The following is a 9,188-nucleotide window of genomic DNA, read 5'->3' as shown; positions in this document are numbered from 1 at the left end:
ACACAAGGAGAAGAGAACTTTCTACAAGCCAAGGAGAGAGGCCTGGAACAGATCCTTCCCTCATGGCCCTCAGAAGGAACCAACGCTGCTGACACCTTGATCTCATACTTCTAGCCTCCAAAACTGCTAAGCCACCCAGGCTGTGGTGCTTTCTTACAGCAGCCCTAGCCAACCAATACACCACTTACTTATCATCACTCACAAAACCCATTGGGAGAATCTGTGCTTTCCATCCATGAAACTCAGGGCTCTGTTAAGTTCAAGACTGTGATTCCCAAAAGGGGAACACCTCCTCCAGGGGACACAACAAGAGTTGCATTGAATTATATTAGCTACGGCTGCCACCTGGGCACTCTGGACATCTCATCAGGGACACACAGGCAAGAATGAGCCACTGTCCTGACAGGGACAATTGACCATGGTCATCAGGAAGAGGTCGGGATGCTGTCACACAATGGTGTAGAACGCAGTACCAATCGTGGTCCTGAGACCAACTGTAGTAGCAGGGACTGTAGTTCATCCAGTTAACCTCCCTCACCTGCTTCTTCTCAGTTTCTCCTCAGGAAGAGCGGCCTACTGACTCCAGTGGTTCCCGGAAGACCTGTCCCTTGAAGCTGTGTGGAGAAGTGAATCCAGATGGCGTAACAGATAGACTGTGATAGACGTGGGAACACGCTAATCCAGATCCCACTCCAAGGAAGGACTTGTGGCCCAGTTGTGAGGCGTGCAGTCAGCAGACAGACTCAGCTGCAGAGAGCTGTCACCCGAAGTGACACTTGCCACAATGGGGACTCAGGGGACTAGGGCATAATGCCTGCTGCTGGGCAACTCTGACAGGTAATCCAGAGCTCCCTGCCTGGTTAGCTGAGACTTTGTTGAGCCTGCATTGTAGTTCAAGTTCTTCCCCTCCCCAGTCTGACTCTTCCCCAATTCTTTGGTAAGCATTGACCCATAATAAACACCTTGAACCCTCCAGTCTGTTCTATGTCTCCTTCCACAGAACCCAATCTGTGACAGTGCAGGGAAGCTATGTCCTCTGAGGAACAGCTGAAATATTTGGGGATTTTCTGAAAAGAGCAAATTTCAAAATGACAGGAGAACTCTTTTTAAATATATCAAGGCTTATCATAATGTACAGTAGAATCCATTAAGTTTACTCTGGATGGCTTCATGAGGTGAAACTAGGTAGGCCTAACGGGAGGGCATCACAGGCAGATAGATTTGGGCTCAATATAGAAAGATAACTTTCTAGCATTTCGAATTGTATGAAAAATGAAATGGCCTGGACATCAAATCCTGCCCTAGAGAACGTGCAGTGGAAACTGAATGAGTCCTCATAGGGCGATAGTAGCAGAGTTTCTTTCACTTGTTAGGGGCACAGGCTGGGTGACCTCTGAGCCTACCTGCAGACTCTCTGGGCTCATGACATGGGAGTCAGCTTCTTTTGTCTTTTCTTGGCACTTTCAAAACTTACAAAGGTAGGGGCTTCCCTGGTGGCGCAGTGGTTGAGAGTCTGCCTGCCGATGCAGGGGACACGGGTTCGAGCCCTGGTCTGGGAGGATCCCATGTGCCGCGGAGCAACTGGGCCCGTGAGCCACAACTACTGAGCCTGCACGTCTGGAGCCTGTGCTCCGTAACAAGAGAGGCCGCGACAGTGAGAGGCCTGCGCACCGCGATGAAGAGTGGCCCCCGCTCACCGCAACTAGAGAAAGCCCTCGCACAGAAACAAAGACACAACACAGCCAAAAATAAATAAATTTTTAAAAAAATTACAAAGGTAAATTACGCCATCTATAAATTTAAAGCAATACAGGGGCTTCCCTGGTGGCGCAGTGGTTAAGAATCTGCCTGCTAATGCAGGGGACACGGGTTCGAGCCCTGGTCTGGGAGGATCCCACACGCCGCGGAGCAACTGGGCCCGTGAGCCACAACTACTGAGCCTGCGCATCTGGAGCCCATGCTCCACAACAAGAGAGGCCGCGATAGTGAGAGGCCCGCACACCGCGATGAAGAGTGGCCCCCGCTTGCCACAACTAGAGAAAGCCCTCGCACAGAAACAAAGACCCAACACAGTGTAAATAAATTAATAAAACTCCTATCCCAACATCTTCTAAAAATAAAAATAAAAAATAAATAAAGCAATACAAAAGGGTATAAAGTAAAATGTGAAAGTCTTCCATTTCCTCCACCCTCCCAACCCCACGGCCCCGAGGTGACCCCTGAGGGTATTTGACGTGTGACACCCCCTCCCCAGACATTTACCTGATCCAGGCAGTGTGTTATACTTTACATATATTTTCTGATTTAACCCTTACCCTCAACAATAAACCTGTGTGGTAGGTACTAGCATCCCTGTTTTACAGATGAGGAAACTGATGCTCAGAGAATGTCACAAGGTTAGGATATATCATAGCGATCGAGCCAGGGGTCAAAACCAGCTCTTCCCTAACCATGGGCTCTTAAACATGACATTATACTGCCAGAGATGAAATGGAGAGAGGGGGGCAGAGATAAGCAAATATAACCATGACAATTATTTCTTAGTGAAGGACCAATGTTTCTGAAACTTTTCAAGCTGTCAATGGCCATATACAACACACTGTGAATCAAAAGATTTATCACCTTCCAGTGGCTCATCAAGTTCTAGGAAGTCATCTGGCATTTCTGCCATCCTGACCCTTGGGGATTCATTTCCAGCAACAGAAGCCTCTGGGGATCTATGCTTGTCACAAGTGCTTACGTTCAGCTCTTGAGGATTCAGATTATTCAATAGCTGAGGATCTCAACCCTGGCTACACATTAGAATCATCTAGGGAACTTTTACAAAATACCTAGGCTGGGCCTCACCCCAGAAATTCTGAATTAATTGGTCTAGGAGAGGCCTTGGACACTGATTTTTAAAAAGGCTCCTCCAAGGCCCTCAAACGGGGAAGCCACGCCGAGGATAAACCAATAACATTTGCATCTGGACAATCCTGGGAAAACAGGATTCATATAAAAAGTAGTACAGTGGCTGCCTTCCTCTGCTAGGGTTCCAGAATAGTCTGTGGTACATAAGGTTGTATTAAGACTCCTTGCTGTATTTCCCAAGAGATGAATGCCTTGTAACCCTGACCAGGAGGTTCACAATTTGAGATTAAGCCTGACCTGAGGGAGGCAGCATTTTAAAGGACCAAGGTCTGCCCTTCTGGCAACTCAGGGATAAATCAAATTTGCATAGGAACTCACCCTGAGCCCGATCTTAACAATTCTTTGTTTACTGCTCTATCTCCAGCATCAAAACAATGCCAAGTACATAGTTGGTGCTTATTAAATACTTACTTACTTACTGAATGAATGAATGGACGTCCATGACCAGTCCCCACTTCACAGCACTTTTTTTCAGGTCTGAGCTACTCCTGACCACTCTCCTTACAGCCCCAAGCCCACAGCTTAGATCAGGGTTCTGAGATTTTCATCCCAGGCCAACAGTAACAGCATCACTTGGGAACCTGTTAGAAATGCAAATTTGAGAGCTCCAACTCAGACTAGAAAGTTAGGAAATGAGGCCCACTCATCTGTGCTTTATGAAGCCCTTAGATAATTAGAATGCACCCTGAGGTTTGAGAACCACTGCTAGAGAAGAGGTTCCAACTCTTTAGGATGTGACACAAGGCCCTTCATCCTCTGATCCCAACTTCCCTTTCAGCCTCTGCTCCCTTGACTTTCCTCCAGGCACTCAGGGCACCAGATACACTAAACATCTCCCTCTCTCTAAAACACAGCATGTTATTCCTATCAAACATTGACTCATTCTTCTAGAACCCACCCCTATCTCTTCCTTGGCATTTTCTTCCCTGTTTCTTCATTCTTCTATTCATTCGATCACTCATTCAGTCAGCCAAGAAGCGTGCATTAAGCCTATAGTTGCTGGGTGCTAGTGATCTAAACATAAAGAAGTTTGCTGTCTAGTGGGTGTCAACTCAAAGCAAAACATACAACATAAGAGTTGTGAGTTTAGGTTTTATTCAGGGTCTTGCTGAGGACTATAGCCTGGTAGACTGCCTCTCAGTAGCTCTGAGGGAACTGCTCCGAAGAGGTAAGGGAGAAGCCAGTTTATATATGATTTTTGGCTAGGGAATACGTGCAGTCGAGCATACGTTCTTGGTAAAAGATAACTGCAGTTCACGAAGAACAGATATCTCAAGTTAAGATTTTAGTGCTTTTCTATGTATGGGAAGATGCAAGAATCTGGGGTCATGACAATTCTTCTTGAGATAAATACATCTATCTCTGGGGCCTGTTTATCCAAACCACAAAGTACCTCATCCTGTTTTTCATCCTGAATTCGTCTCTCTCAGGGTGAACTGTTTGTCAGTGACTGCAGTGGCTAGAACTAATCCTTGTAGAACTGGGTGATGAGCAACACTTTGTTTTTCTTTGTTTACATGGAAGAGACTGAAATACAAATGAAAGGTTAAAACACAGTGTGGTAAGTGATATAACAGAGATAATCACAGGGTCCCACGTGAGTTGAAGTTGAATTGAAACATCCCAGAGTCTGCCTGGATGTGAGGAGAGTGGTGGTCTGGAAGTCTCACAAATGAGGTGACATCAACAGAGTCCTGAAGTACCATAATAAATATTCCAGGATCCAACATACAGTATGGTGACTATAGTTAACAATACTGTATTAAATACTTGAAAGGTGCTAGGAGAGTAGATCTTAAAAGTTCTCAACGCCCCCATCCTGAAAAAAATGGTAACTTATGTGAGAGATGGATGTGTTAACTGACCCTACTGTGGTAATCATTTTTCAATATGCATATGTCTACCAAATCATCCCATTATATGATGTTATATGTTAATTCTATCTCAATAAAACTGGAAAATAAAGGATAAAGAAATATTCCAAAGGCACAGCAAGTTTTTCCAGACTTTCCTTACACAACTTCAGTAGTTCCCTCACATAAGCTCACCATTCCTTGACCTGCTGCTTTCTAGGTACCATACCTGGTGGGCCAGCTCCTGCCTCAGGCCCTGGGTCTACCCTTCCAAACTGCTCTGGGGTTCACCTCTGGGCTCTCACTCCACTGTCTTCCTAATATGGCCCTTCTTCTGTGGCCTAGAGCTCTAAATACTCATGCCCCTGTTTTCCTGCTGGAAACAGCTCTAACAGACCCTCAGACAGGCCGGACACCAAGCTACAGTCTTATTTATTAGCACACTGCATTGCAACCCGGAAGGCAATGAGAGAGCTGCAACCTGGAAACACACAAAAAAATAACTCATTCATCTTCTGTTTAAAGCTAAATGGCCCATTTGGGATTGAATCTATGACCTTGGCCTCATCACTGCTGGGCTCTAGCCAACTGAGAGCTGACTGGCCCAGTGTGGGTTTGCTACAACTAATATCCTCAAGGCACTTCTGTATTAGAGATAAGACAGCCCTTTATAAAATGGATGGTGTCAAGAACTCATTGGTAGCCATGTTGTGCATAATAAACAAGGAATATGTGCATTCGCTTCTCTCAAGCCACTTGAAATCTGCCAGAAGGAAGTATTTTAGAAACTGTTCCATAGGCACTTGTTCAAGAGCAATACGATCAAGCTGAGTAAAGGCAATGAACACCTCAGGGCACCAGAAGGTCTATTTCCTGCTCACTTCATCTCTGGCTGTTTAATAGAAAGAATGTCTTATAATCATCAATGCAATGATTTGCAACTTGAAAGCATCTTACTTTTCTAATTTCGGAGAACTAAAGCTATTTCAGGAAGGAGTGATTTTTAAGTATTCCTAGACTTGAACCAACTAAAAATAACCAGTGAAAATAAACACAAAATTGAAAGTCGAAATGTGGTTTACCTTCTATTGCTACACAACTAGGACCGAAATATAGCAGCTCACCTCCCCTCTGCCTCACTGAAGTAGACATTAGTCCCTAGAAAGTCAATCAGCAAGCAAGTGACGTGGGAAATATCTGCTCGTGTGATGGGTGGAAAGCCCCGGAAGGACCCCATTTGCCCCCTGCCCCTAAGTACTCCCCAGTTATCATACCACTTCCAGTTTCTAGCTTCATCCTTTTGAGTCCCATAAAGCTTTTCAGCCTTCTAGAGCCCTCTCTGAAATAAACATGAGAACCCTGGAAGGCATCCAAGCATGAACCCTTACATTTATCATGTACCAGGGAGGGTAAATGAGGCTCACAAGAGATGTGCTGGCACAGTATTCTGGGGAGGAGCTACTGAGAAGAGAGGCAGGATACTGCCAAAAGTGTGACCATAGGGCTGGCTTGGGTGTGGCTGAGTCAGAAATAAGTCAGAAATAAGACTGCATAAAAGAATTCATTGGTCCTATTGGTGTTTGCTGTTTCCAGAGGGGACCCCTTTCCTTAAGCAGCCTTGGAGTCCAAATTTGTAGGCTAGGTCATGACAACTCTAAATATTAAACTGAAAGTTTTGGCCCCATGCATGCCGACCCTGTGGGCAGCCAGGATCTGTTGGCTTTTTTCAGGTCCTCTGGGTGGCTCCTCTGTGCGACCTCAAACAGCCCCCTCTTCTGGGCTGGGTTGAAAGGTCACAATTACGAGTCCCTATTGATTCTGCTAAATTCTGCCCAGATTCCACGAAGGAAATGCATATCTGGAAAGCACTAAAAGAGAGCAGCAAGATTTTGCTCACAAAATCAGGATCTATTTCTTCATGCTTGAAATCCCAAGCTTTTCTCTCTTTACTGGACAAAAATAGTAACTGGGTCAAATATAGAAAATTCACCACCTCTCCCTTTTATTTACTTCTCCATCTGTGCACAGGCTTCATCAATGATGACAGCGGGAACTGGCTTGGCTTTGGAGCTCTGGTTGGTTAGCTATTTGATGTGAGGAAGCAGCTGGGAGAACAGACACACACACACACACACACACACACACACACACACACACACACACACACACACACACACACACACACACACACACACACTGTTCCTGGGCCCTGCTCCGGGGGGGCCCCCATTCACCAAGCGAGAGGCTGCTCTGGGAGCTGCTTACAGGACCCTTAGAAGAGATGCCTTCCCTAATTTGTTTTAAAACAAAAACATACAGGAAAGGTATTTTAATAATATTTGTTGTATATTTTTCTAAATAACACAAGTAATAAATGTGCACTCTACATCACTTGGGAAACAAAATAAAAAGAAACTAAAAAAAAAAAAAAAAGAAACTAAAGTCCACCTAGAGGGGTGGGATAGGGAGGATAGGAGGGAGACGCAAGAGGGAGGGGCTATGGGGATATATGTATATGTATAGCTGATTTCACTTTGTTATACAGCAGAAACTAACACACCATTGTAAAGCAATGATACTCCGATAAAGATGTTTAAAAAAAGAAACTAAAAAGAAGTCATCTATTAGCCAACCATTACAAATTAACCCAAATAATTAATTTTATGTATGCTTTTCCAGGGTTTTCTGTGCATACCTATGAAAATAAAGAAACTTACTAGTTATGTTCAATCTCCCCACCCTTTCCAGGTTTTTCTAAGCAAGGTAGGTGCTGAGGAAAAGTCACTGAATCACCCCTCACATCTCCTGTACCCAGCAAAGTTGAAGATCCAGACGTGACCTAGCTTGTTCTGCCTAAGAAGGAACTGGAGCTTTGCTGCCCAATATGGTGGCCCTTGGCCACATATGGGTAATTTAAATTCCTTACAGTCAAATAAAATGTAAACTATATTTCCTCAGTTACACTAGCCATATTTCAGATGCTTAATAGCCACATGTGGTTAATTTAAATCAATTACAATTAAATAAAAATAAAAACGTATTTTCTCAGTTGCACCAGTCACACTGCAAGTGCTCACTAGCCACGTGTGGCTAGTGACCGCCATATTGAACAGAGAAGTTTATAGAACATTTCAGTCATTGCAGGAAATTCTGTTGGATAATGCTTGACTAGGGAATCATGGAAGGCTGCATGGTGGTGGCAGTGGTCATGGTGATGGTAGAGGAGTAAGAAGAGGAGGAGGAGATGTTGGCAACAGAAAGGGGGAGAGTCCCTGAAGGGGTCTGAGAGAAAGGGAAGGGAGAAAAGTAGCTACAGAAGGACATCAAACTTTGGCAAGAGAGAAATGTTTGAAGGGAAAGTGATTTAGAAGGTTTTGCTGTTTGATATGTGAAATAACTCTATCCCTACTCCATCTTCTCACGAAACTGTCAATAAAACTCACATCATTTGTCTATTTTTAGACTTGGATTTGTAGGTGTTTGTATTTTAATGTGTATTTTAATGTGTTATATGTCACTGACCTCAAAGTAGACACCTGGTAGAAACAAGACAGGCCTACATTTGCGTTATGTTCTATATACGTGAGTATATAAAATACACAACATGAGATTTTAAAAGAAGATATATTGTCTTGCCCCTTGACATTTTTTCCCTTGCACTATAACAAACATTTCTTGTGTTCATTCTTTTCACAGACCCAAAATATATATGTAATTAAATGCACACAAACACACATACATTCCTTCAGGCTGTATTTCTACAAGTCAAATATACTGGATTAGAAGACATGCACGTTTTTAAGGCGCCCAACACATACTAATATATTTATCATAATTGTCAGCAGTAATGTTTGCCCATTCCCATTTCTTCACACCCTCCTCAAACCTACAGATTTTTATTCTTTTTATTTTTGATGTTTTCAGAAGCAAAAACATAGTATTTATTTTAATTAGAAGCACTTCTGAAGTTTCTCCAAACAAGTGCAGAAAGAACAATGCCAATGCTGAGCGTTTACTATAATCTTTAGCTTCTCAAAGCACAGCAGAAACCCTCTCCATGAAACTCAGAAGGGGCACCGCAAACCAATGATTCAATTTGAACAAGTCTCTTCTCTCATCTCCGATTACTTGATGCCTTTATGAGAACACTCAGCAATCTGCTCGCACTCGACGTATTTACGTACATCTCCATTGACCCTCGCTGGACCCGGATAATATTTCATTTCCCTATAAAACACCTCTGGGATTTAGCACAATGTTTCATATACAAAGACAGCGAATGATGGATATACTGAGTTGAATCAAGGAGCTTTTGCACTTCCTTGAAACCTCAAGCTCCCGGTGCGGAAACATGGTGCCAAGGGTATTAGAAGAACTGGCTTTGAGTCCTGGCTCTGCTCTGTACCACCTGTCTTTGAGCCTCAG

Source organism: Pseudorca crassidens, chromosome X (assembly GCF_039906515.1).
Source record: "Pseudorca crassidens isolate mPseCra1 chromosome X, mPseCra1.hap1, whole genome shotgun sequence".
In the NCBI taxonomy this organism is placed as follows: Eukaryota; Metazoa; Chordata; class Mammalia; order Artiodactyla; family Delphinidae; genus Pseudorca; species Pseudorca crassidens.
This window is presented reverse-complemented; position numbering follows the sequence as displayed.